General features: G+C 42.6%; 1 long non-coding RNA gene across 1 annotated transcript; it reads right to left on the bottom strand.

Moving 5' to 3' along the window:
- Positions 1-7,689: 7,689 nt before the first annotated feature.
- On the bottom strand, positions 7,690-9,222 carry LOC146436057 (uncharacterized). The gene is made up of 3 exons (XR_014852876.1): positions 8,432-9,222; positions 8,210-8,331; positions 7,690-8,132 (listed from the first exon to the last, which is right to left on the bottom strand). It is a non-coding gene; the product is annotated as an uncharacterized LOC146436057 (long non-coding RNA).
- Between the last annotated feature and the right edge of the window lie 2,184 nt (positions 9,223-11,406).

Raw genomic sequence — 11,406 nt, 5'->3', positions numbered from 1 at the left:
ATGAAACTTGAATTAGATATTCCCCTTTAAAAGATACTCCAAAGAGCAAAAAAGTGGGAATTTACAATGTAATGCTCCTTCTGTGATTTTTTTTGTTATTTGTCTCAAGAAAATTAGAGGACTATTAGGACAAAGATACATTCTCTTGTCCAAGTTCCTCACAGGTTGCCTAATGAAAGTAATTGCAGGTTACATTAAGGACAGGTGTTATTTTCTCTGAATAGAGTATTATCCCAGACTTTCCTACTTATATGTAAACAGGACAGCCTAGATGAGATGCAGTTACATTAGTAAAAGAATTAACAAATACAGCCAAAATGGAACTGACTGCTTGTGCATATCAAAATTATCATCTCATATTTTATCAACTGAGCTTACATTGAGGAACATGAAAGTTGAATCTTCTGTTGACATTCATATCCAGACCTTCACTGTAAGGTAGCTTAGTACTGAGCTTAGAAAGACTGCCTTAAAGTGAGTAAAGGTTTCTGTAAAAGGATTAGTTAGTTGTCTGTTTTCTGTGCAGTTATGAGAAACTATCTGGATTTTTTTAAATTCAATTTTAGGGCCAATGTTCTTTAATGACTAGAGCACATTGAAAGCTCTCCCCAGCCTCACTTCATGAACCAGTGTTTGGTTAGTGAACACCTCCAAGATGTGGAGAGGCCTCATCCAGCTCTGACAGGTAAGGCAGACCTGTTCCTCTGCTCCATGGTTTCAGGAAGCATCCTTGTTCATTGTTCTACACCCAGGCTCTGCTCACAAGCACTCTGTGCCACCAGCAGACAACCCATGGAGGAGGTAGGGAAGAGGTATTTTGAGCAGGGCCAGCCCACAAGTGAATTGCAGCCTGACTCTCCTGGCTCAGGAATGCTGTTCTGTCTGCTCTGCCACTGCCAGACACCTCCCAGCTGCCTCGGGCACTTTGTGTGACTCAGAAGGACAGAGACAGGAAAGGCTTTCAGAGAGCCCTGGGGCAACCTTTCTCCAGCTGCAGATGATGCTTACAATGATTTTCTTTTGCACCTATGAAAAGTGAACTATTCACCCTGCTAGATGCAAATAAATGGGAAGGATGGTTTTTACACTAGGAAGTATTGGATTTCAGTTGAGAAGCTGTTACTTTAAGAAAGGCAAGTAGGAAGGTCTGGAGGCAGAAAATCACTTTAGTTGTTTGCTGTTTATCCAGTAAAATTATTTTCCCCTGTGGTAACTTTAATATCTTTCAGCTCAGACATAGGGGAAAAAATTATACAGCTACCCTTGGGATTACTGGTGAAAAAAACAAATATAAGAAAGAGCATGCCCTTCCCCTGCAGCCCAATTATACCAGTCCTTCCTGGGAGAAGGCCAGAAACTGCATGCCTGGATGTAACTGTGATTGAATTGGATTTTGAATAAAATACTATCAAAAGCTGTAGAACAGAAAGAATTGTTTCTTCCCTCCATAGCTGAAGGTGTTAAGAAATTAGTTTATCCAAAATCAGGGTTAGTTTCTGCTCTACTTCATTGTTCTACACAAATTTAATATTAACGGTGCTTCAATTAGTAATGTAAACAGTTTTAAAGCGTCTTCTTCCTACGTATTTTAAATACAATTACGAAAAAAAAATGTGCAAGAAAGAAGCCGGAGGTTGTGACAAACAAGTGCTTTGGCACTAGGCAGGCAATTGAAGGCCAAATAATGTAAAACATTGATGCAGGTATTTATACAGTTCAGCAGATTTGGGTTAAGTACAGTCTCACTGGATGTAGAAAAACTTCATGGTGACTGCTGTAAGTATTGCCAGAAAGGATGGCACTACCTTTTCCCAGATTTTTGGAGGCAGGACACTGTATTGCTCTTAGCTTGTTGGGTGAAGGCTCTGCAAGCAGTGTGGGTCTGACGGTATTGAAGACACTGCATGCCAGCAGCCCTTGGTTGTTGTCCACATGCCCTATATAGTTGTCTAAAACTAACATTAATTGTGCTTTGTGAAGCTTCTCTGAAGTCCCTAATATGGTTTTGCAGCTCTTTTTAATGGTTCTGAGGCTCTCTAAGGACAACTTTAAAAAATACCCTAATTTTGGAACATCTCAGCTATTCATTGTATCTGACAATATTTGCAACTAGTAAAACAACTTCATTGCTCACACATAATGTGTCATAAATGTTGTCTGCTGTTCACACAGCCTAGTGAAATGGTTCTGCCTCTCAACAGGGCTGTTTAGAGAGACTGCCAGCAGGATGATTAGGAAACAGCCCCAGGATTTCCCACAAGCTACTTGCTAACTTAGGACCTCTGAGACTGCAAGGAGTGCACCATGCATGCTGCTCTGGGCAGCTCCCAGACATACTGCTTTGCCACAAGACCCCTCACACTTAGTCTTAATACCACGGATGAAGAAAATGACACACAGCCTCTTCTCCATTCTCATGGATGTCAAGGGCTATCAGTGGCACTAGAGAGTAAACAGCCTTCTTGACATTACCAATAAACAGGGTCAGGGCCTTTCACATCAGGGATCAGCTAGTTAAATATTATCTCTTTGTATCACCTAATATGACTGAGACTGGCTGAGACAACTGTGCTGTCAATGCAGAAGACTAAACCTCCCAGTATCAGCAGCTGGAAGTTATCAACTGAAAGATGAACCATCCCCCGTAAAATCTGGCCCAGTCTCTCAGGATTTGGGGCTTGCCAGTCTGCTGATTTTTAAACTGGTGATGAGGTACTCAGATGCCTTGGCAATGGGCAACCTGCCATACAAGCAACCGAAGCAGCTAAATAAATGGTGACTCAAAGGTTCTCAATAAAAATGAAACATAATGGCTTAAAATCAAATCTAACATCCAAATACTTCCTGCAAACTGGTGCAATTGAAGCATGACAGAGAAACAGGAATGACTTTGTCGGATATGGGATATATCAGGTTCTGAAGCAATGCAGACTGGATTGCCAGAAGCTAATTAGGTGATGCAGGTAAAAGCCATGTGTGCTTGGCAAGAAGCAAGTCTTCCCCTTCTGAGGGAAGCCTCCATGATACCTTTTTTAGTAAAGGAGATTTATTCTATGGCAATTTGACAAAGGGGAAGTCTTGTCCTCAGCAAATACACCAAAATGCCTTACACTGCTCACAGCTTCCTCCGTGGGGCACAGCAAAAGCTGTATTTGCCAGGGCTGCACCATCCAACCCATGCAACCTGGGTTCCTCCAGAGGCCACAGTGCAGCAGCTGTGTCCTGTTACTTGATGCATAGAGAGACAGGTGTACTTGGGCTTGTGAGAAATGGGAAAAGAAGGCTTGCTGGCAGCACCTATGGTGGGGGAAGGGAGACTTTGAGAGACCTTATTATATGCAGGTAGCTTTGATCATCACGTTGGGGTTGAGACTCCACCCATTGTTTAAATGTAGAATAATTACAGCGTGTCCCCAGGGATATAATGGCTGTTGCATTGATCCAAACCAGTGGGCCTGTCTGGGCAATTACCTCCTGCAATACCAATAATAGTGGATGTTCTTTAAGCAGAAATGTTAATTTTTTTTTTTAATCATTACACAATCATTACACAACCAGGTCTCATTTTATAAACCTTAGAATCCTTTTCTTAGGGTCTTTATTTTGGGATGTTTGTGACTGAGTACAGATTTTATTGTGACTGAGAGTTAATCTTCTATGTAAAAATAAGTGTTGCCCAGCAAGATGTCTCTTGGAATTGACATCTTACTTGTGTAGCCAAGGCATCTTTATCCCATTAACTCTCTTTGTATCCCCATCTTCCACGTGTTCCAAAGGGGGAAGCAGAGAGGTGCCAGGAGGGGCTGTCTGGCCCCAGGCCTACACTGCAGCTCCTGCAGAGAGTGACTGGTGGTTGGTTACCTGTGCAGGAGAGGAAAACAACTGCATTCACTTTCCAGTTGCTGTTGCTTTTTGCAGTGGTTTCCTATAACTATGGGATTCTTGACCCTCCAGCATCAGAGAAACATTCAGAGGCAAAAATTCCAGCCATCTCTGCAAGACTGAGCCGTGTGCAGTAAACTAATTCAAACAAACACAGAAATGATAACACCAAATGCCCAAACATATTACAGCATTTCAGTATCTTTAGATCACAGCTAATCTTTCCCTTCAGCAATTTAAAGCTGCCATGGTTTGTTTGAAAAAGAAGAATAATATCATCATTCAACTACCAATAAATCACCAGACAATATAATCATAATTAATTATAGCTTTGCTGACTGACAGTGGCCTTTATATCTCCCTTGAAGTACACTGATTGTTTTTAAAGAACCTACAGCTTGCTATGAGGTGTGAATAGACTTCCACTGAAGCTTGTGGTGATATAGGTATAAATGCAGATGAGTGTTTATCTTACCTGTACAATGAATAAATCAGTGTATGTGTTTTGGTTATGTGGCTTTTTCATGTTTCTCTTTTGCCTGTTGAGTTCTGTGTTCAGGGTTCAACAGAATCTATTCACTGAGAGCAGCAGGAACCTCAGCAGGACCTCACCAGAAGACCCCGTGGGAGCCAGAGCCATGGTGGAGGAGGGAGCAGTGGGAAGGTGTAAACCCACACCTTCCAGCACACCTGCCCACACAATCACAATGCACCTGAGGCTTGGGAAACTGGGGGAGTGGGCTCCAAACTGGGCTGGGAAATCTGTGGCTTGGAGCACAACTTCACTGCTTTTCTATGTGAGATTAGCCCTTTATGCATTATGGATATGGATTTATGGAGCCTGGACTTTGCGTGGATAATGCTGGCTCTGAGCAGGGATTTGGAAAGGTAACTTAAATTCTCTGTAACTCACTTTCCCCACCTCTAGAAGAGTTTGCAGTAGCTCACTTTTGTAGAATGCATTGAGATGTACAAAAGGAAAGCACCAGTGCTAAACAGCATTTATAAACTGCAGCTGTGCAGGAAGGGCTTTTGATCTATCTTTATGTACCTGAAAGCAATTACAAATTGTCTTCCCAAATTAGTTTAATTGTTGAGAGAGTATATTTACTTATACTCCATTCCAGTGTGTTCTTGTGCTTCTGCCTGACAATTTGAAGACTTTGAGACTCTTAAGACTAATAAATAAAGAGCTGCAGAGAGTAGGAAATGCAGCCTGTTCTGGAAGAAGCCCTGTAATAGAGACTGCGTGACTCAACAGCAGAGTCCATCTCACTCAGGAATCAATGTGTTGGTTGTTGAAGCACAGGAGGCATAAACTCTTCTCATAGCAGCTGTTACTTCAATGTTGTCTGTTTGGGAAGTCCCAGGACAAAACCAAAAGCCCTCCAGAAGGGGCTGTTTTGATCTGCAGGACCTCCACCTCACCGACCTGCTGACTGTAACCAAACAGAAGTCAGAGCACTTTGCTCCTGAGCAGTTAATCTCAAATACATCTGACTGCATTGGCAGTGTCACTGTGCCAGGGCTTGTCTCTTTATGATGTGGATGCTTTGATTCATCCAGCCAGGGGAGTTAAGTCAGAGCAATGAAGTCAAGACCTGCAAAAATCTCACAGTGGAGCCCAAATGAAAAGACTTTTTTTTTCCCTAAATTTGCAGCTGTTATATGATTTTGTTGAAAGTTTTAGAAAATTAGAATCTCAGCAAGCTGTGGGAGCATATGGTGTCCTTGCAGGATCTGGCTCAGGATACAGCATGTTAATTGTGTATTTTCTGCATTTTACTGTGATCTTTAAGGCACAAGTGCACCCTGTGGGAGCAACAAGCTCCCAGACAAAGCACACTGTGATCCTTGGTGGTGACAGAATTTCACAAGAAAGGTTAAGTTGAGATCCTAAGGGATGAAATCACTGACTGACCTAGGTCTTTCTACAGATTAAATGTTTAAAAAGGTCTTCACGCTAGTTAGTGTTCTGCTTTTATACCCATGATGAATCATACCATTAATAAGTAAGCAAAGGGAAAAAAGTACTGTTTCCTTTCTTGATAGAATATTTACCCATGATCTGAAGAACTGGAGTAATCAAATACAAGTTGATCAGTATAATGCTATACTGATACAGCATCTCCTGTCAAGGTTGTGTGAGGGTTTCCCCAGGGAAGAAAAGATAGAACTTTTTATTAATAACAGAAAAAAAAACCCAAACCCACAGACAAATTTAAATTTGCTCATTTAAATTCAAAATTCTTCATTTTCCTGTTGGTTATTTAAACAATTGAGCCTCAAGTGATAGACCAACATAGTGATGACATCCTGATCTATAATCAGACTTTCAGAGAATTCTCTACTGCGAAACTAATTGAGTAGTTTCCTACCCTGCAAAGAAATGGAGAAATTGAAGACGTGGTTTTTAATTCAGAAAGTCCTTGGATTGATTTAATAGTCATGTAAAACCAAAGATTCCTTAAGTAATAAGGAACTGAACAGAGATTTAGAACTATAGCAAAAGAGAGGGAAAAAAACTTACTAGCAGTTACTGTGTCATCTATTGTTCCAAAATTTGCATGAATGGTACAATGAAAACCTGCACTGAGGAAGGAGTGAATGCAGTGGACCATGATACAAAGCCACATGGCAGATATATTATTTCCTCCAAAAATTGTCCAATAGTGGTTTTATCCCAGACATCCAACTCTGGAAGGTGACTGGGAGTTAATATTTATTTCACATTTAGTTTGGGATGTTTCCTGCCCTGTACCAACATCACTACTGATCTGCCCAGGTACATGGTTCTAAAACAAGGCCACAGTTTTTAATTGGGGTATGAATGAAATCTTGATCTAGGGAGGTAGCAGCATATCCATAATCTGCACACCATAAACACTAGAATTTTGTGTAACTTCTATTAGAGAGGCTGTTCTTACAATCTCTTCCAGGAGTACAGATTTTTTTAAGCTTTTGGGGGCAGGCAGAAAAAGAGGTGTCTGGCATCCAAGGCAAACCAGTGTTAATAGCTTGCATTTGAAGTGCTAAGATACTGCCACATTCAGAGGAAGGGTGAAGAGGTTGGAAGAGGTCCCACTCTTCCCAGGCCCAGTCTATCCCCAGCCCAATCAGGTATGCTCCAGGAACACCTGCAGGCAAAACACGGAGCAGCAGCAGAATGCCCTACAGTGTAAGGCAGCTGCTCAGCCAACATGCAGCTCCTTGCACAGACCCTCTCTGAGGACATAATGATGAAACATCCTTCAGGCACCTCCAGGACTGGGAAGCAACTGTGTTTAGCATCTCAGACTTTCTGCTGTGGTCTTTTGGTAACTTGGGCACATGAATCCTTTGTGGACCTAACATTTACTCATGCTAGCAAGTCTGGCCCCATTGGGGGCCAGAAGAAAGCTGAGAGACAAACTGGGACTAGAGAGTCAGTGTTGGCTAGACACCCTTTAGTGGGTTAATCTTTACCCCACTGTGAGATGCTGTGTGGCCAGAGAGTACAAGCAACAATTTATTACCTGATCCATTTAAAAAATTCTGAAATTTTAGGACGGAAGCTGGTTCTTCTGCTAAGGGTAATTTTACCAAGCCTTGGTCATGATGATAAAAGTTCTGTTGTGGCATGAGATTGGATGCAAAGAGAAATCCCAAAACAGAGAGCAGGGAGCCAGAGACACATGCACCTGCTAGGCCATGCTAGCCAGGAAGGCAGTCACTCTGCCTTTACACAGCTCTCCCAAGGAATTTATGTAAATATCAATCCCATGTTTTGCAATGCACAAAATAACCACAGCTGTGTGATTAGGCTCACAGCATGTATAGTCTTTATTCTCTTTCCCATGGGGCTGCTGCAATGTCAAATGTATGTCTCACTCTCCTCGTTCTGCTGTAAGACTATTTTATTTCTGCAGAAGTCACACATTTATCTCCATTAAACATAATGGCATTAGACTGACATGAATGCTCTTTTTAGTTATTTATGTGAGTGCTTTTGCCTGAGAGCACTGAAATCCTCTCTCCAAAAGCCTCCATTCTCCACACTGTGCCAGTGGATGGCACCATTAGGTACCAATGGCAATGTTGCTGCACTCTGGGGGAGTGTTTGTGTCCTGCTGATATCAGTTTTGGTGTTGTCCACACCTCACAGCTCTGCACCAGTATGTAGAGATTCCTTCAGTGTTTAAGAAGGTAAAATTGTACACATCAGAACTGTCTTTCTAGGATCAGTCACCTATTCTTCAAGCTGTTTTTTCCTATAAAAACAAAACTATAAAAATCAACGCCATGGCATGCTGTGAGAATTAACAGATGTTGCAGAGCAGCTGGGGACCTGGGCTGCAGGATGGTCACAGCATGACTGTCACAGTTTGTGAGGCAGTTCACTCCTTGCTAGATGTTTCAAATCCCAGTGCTTTCCCCAGCTGGTATCCTGAGCATTGGTGGCACATAAACCTGCAAGGATATTTACTTGTGCTAACTTCTCAGAGTGATTTCTAGAGGTATGAAAGAGATGTAAGGTTGTTCACTGCACTTAACACTTAACCACTCACACCTCCTATGGACAGGCAGATGCACTGACATCTCATACTTCAAAATCCTGGGAGCTGCTCTCCTGTGGAATGCTCCTTCCTTCATGCCTCACTCCACACTGAAGGCTTGGAGGTTGCTGCTGTGGGAATGAGTTATTCCTTCTGCTTGCATCTCTAGCTTCAAGTACCTCAAGTACAAGTAGCAGCAGCTGCTGCAAATTTAGGGGTCAACAAAACATGAAAGCCCTTGTATTACCACAGTTGTTCTTTCCGTCCTAACGAGAAGAAGACAACCAGCTGCTGCAGGGAGATCAGTGACTGCCCTGACCCCAGTGATAGGAAAAAGTGTATTCCTTGGGCACAAAGATGGCAGCACAGTAACAAAACCATCCAATCTACAGCCAGAAAAAACTCATTGAAATTCCCTGTCCCAAGTGACAAAAGGAAGAATCTGTAGAGGAAAACCCAAACTGAAGGGGACATGAGCTGCCACCAGTTTCTAGAGCAGATTGGCATGTTCCCCCATTAAAGACCCACTGCTGCAGGGACTGTGGTGACTCTCTCCATATCTCTCCTGTGCCTTTTTGCTGTGGCATGTTACAGTCTTGTGGACTTCTGGTAGTGGGTACAGAAGAGGATATATTTATCATGGGAAATGGGGGAATATTTCCAGGCTAGAGATACAGCAGAGAGGGGAGGCTTTGGAGAATTCTATTGTGTGGCTGCATGGGATCACAGGGACAGAGTTTCATGACCCAAACAGCTCCTTCCAGCTTTTTGAATTTGTTAGAATATGCTATGTGCTTGTTAGTTCTTCCATTCTGATGCACAAGGTAAAGTTTTGCTTGACTCCAGAACTAAAAATCTTAGGGACAGAGGCAGTTGAGCCCTGGCCATTCCTGACTCAGGACAGATGGATGCTGTAGCTGCCAGCCCAGGTGACAGCTGCTCTGAGCAGACTCTGCCAAGTTAAGGGAGTGCATATTCCATTCACCAGTGCCAGCAAGGGAAGGGATTAGGTTGTAAAGGGGGGTCACCACTGTCTGTGTGTACCTACACTCCTAACTGCAGAGAAGTGTGTAGGCAATCCAGGCAAGTAAATTATGAGCTTTGCTTAACAAACTGCCCCAAGAGAATTCCTGAAGCAATTTACTCGTTAGATATACAGCAGTAAACATGTGAAAATTTAGACTAGCTCTTTCTAACCCATAAAATAGCAAGGGATTTGTAGCAAAGAGGAAATATGACTTAGTAATTAGATAGGAAATGAATAACTGAGCTAAAGGCAGAGTTCAGACAATGAGCTGAAATTTTCTTTCAGTAGGATTTTTCTGTTAAGGCTAATTGTAGCAATTGCTGTTCAATGACATAATCCTCAAGCAGCATGAAATGCTTCTGGTCCAATGCACTTAAGCTTGACTGAAAGAATTAACAGTCCTCTAATAGAGCTCCAATTTTTAGTGAGAAAACTTCCGGTATTTGTATTATTGCTGCTTCTGGATTTTCAGCAGAGCTCTTAGCTCTGGCCACTGCCTATACTGCAGACAGACTCTTACAGCCAGTCCTGATGCAAACTTACTTTCACAGGGTTGAATTAGCCTGGTTCTGGTCCTGAATGTTGCATTCATGCTTGGAGAGTGGTGATTAATTTTCAATTAACTGTGTAGACAAAGGACTGGGAATTTCTCTGCTACACCAGAGATAACATGGAGATGGCCAAAAAGGCAGCAAACAGTTCACATATTTCCAACAGGTATTGTGCTTTCCATATTCTCACAGGGAGTTGGTACAATAATCAGTTGCTACAACCCACATGAGAGGAAATTCTTCTCTCTTCTTTTTCTCAGCAGTGCACCCATTCAAAATTACATCAGTGTGTCAATGGCCCAACTGTATGTATGTCTATCATTGAACAGCATGTGCAGGGAGCTTCCTGACACACTGTAGGTACTACTGTGTATGTTTCCATTCCTCCTTATTACTTATCTGTTCTGGAGAGCTGGGAGCACAAGGGAGACAGTCTGTGATTTTCCCTCTGGGCTAATCACTACAAGTTTCCTGGTGGCTGCTGAGCCTGGGTGCTTTCAGCACCTGGTTGCTCCTCTGCAGCTATTTTGGGAAGTGGATATCTGTCCCCAGTTCATCTGGGGCTGATGCTTCTAGCTCATGATATTTTGCAGCTGGGAAGCCTGGCCACCACCTGAGCTGAGGGGAAAGGATTAAGAGAGACAGGGTCATAAAAACTGAACTTCTGCCTGTTTGGAATTATATCCTCAGCTCACACAATTAGGGATGAAATCCAGGCTGTCTTTGCATGTATAGAAATCTTCAGTCACAGGGTTGTCAGTGAGTATATTGAACCATAATTCATGAAGAATGGAAAGAAGAAGGGAAAAAGAAGGCCTCCTGGTACTTTCAGTGTGACGCTGTCTTTCAGCTGCCAGCAGTGAATAAAGGAACTCTCCAGTAGCCCTGAATCCCTGGGAAGCCTGGCTAGGCTGGCTCTACAGGACATGAAGCATTGCCAGGATATCTCACCCCAGAACCAAAACTGCATTTCTTTTACCATGGTAGGAATTGAATTGTTTATAAACTCAGAACATTAAAGCAAGTAAATGGTTAAGGGTTTCTGCAGCAATGTTTGCCTCCTCAAGGAGTTTGAGCACACAGAGACATCACATTCCTGCTGGTTTTGTGTTAACTGGATACATGTCAGACCTCTGCCTGCCTAACACTCCTTTTTACTTGGGGTGCATGTAAACAGTGACTTTCCAGTGCTCCCACCACAAGCTAGTGATGAAAATTAAATGATGTTCCCTTTTTTTTCTGTTGACTGTTACACATTTCCTCCGGATTCTTACTTTCCTCTTACAGAAGTACCTTCTCTGGCTAGAGGTGACAGGAATCAGCTGAAATCCCTTTGTACTTCAGCCAGCAGCCAGGCAGCACAGCCCTATAAAGCTCTGCTCCCCTGCCTCTCCTTTCATTGCTTCACCTG

The sequence above is a fragment of the Lichenostomus cassidix genome, chromosome 5 (genome assembly GCF_008360975.1).
Source record: "Lichenostomus cassidix isolate B80296 chromosome 5, HeHo_3.0, whole genome shotgun sequence".
NCBI classification, from domain to species: Eukaryota; Metazoa; Chordata; class Aves; order Passeriformes; family Meliphagidae; genus Lichenostomus; species Lichenostomus cassidix.
This window is presented reverse-complemented; position numbering and strand designations above follow the sequence as displayed.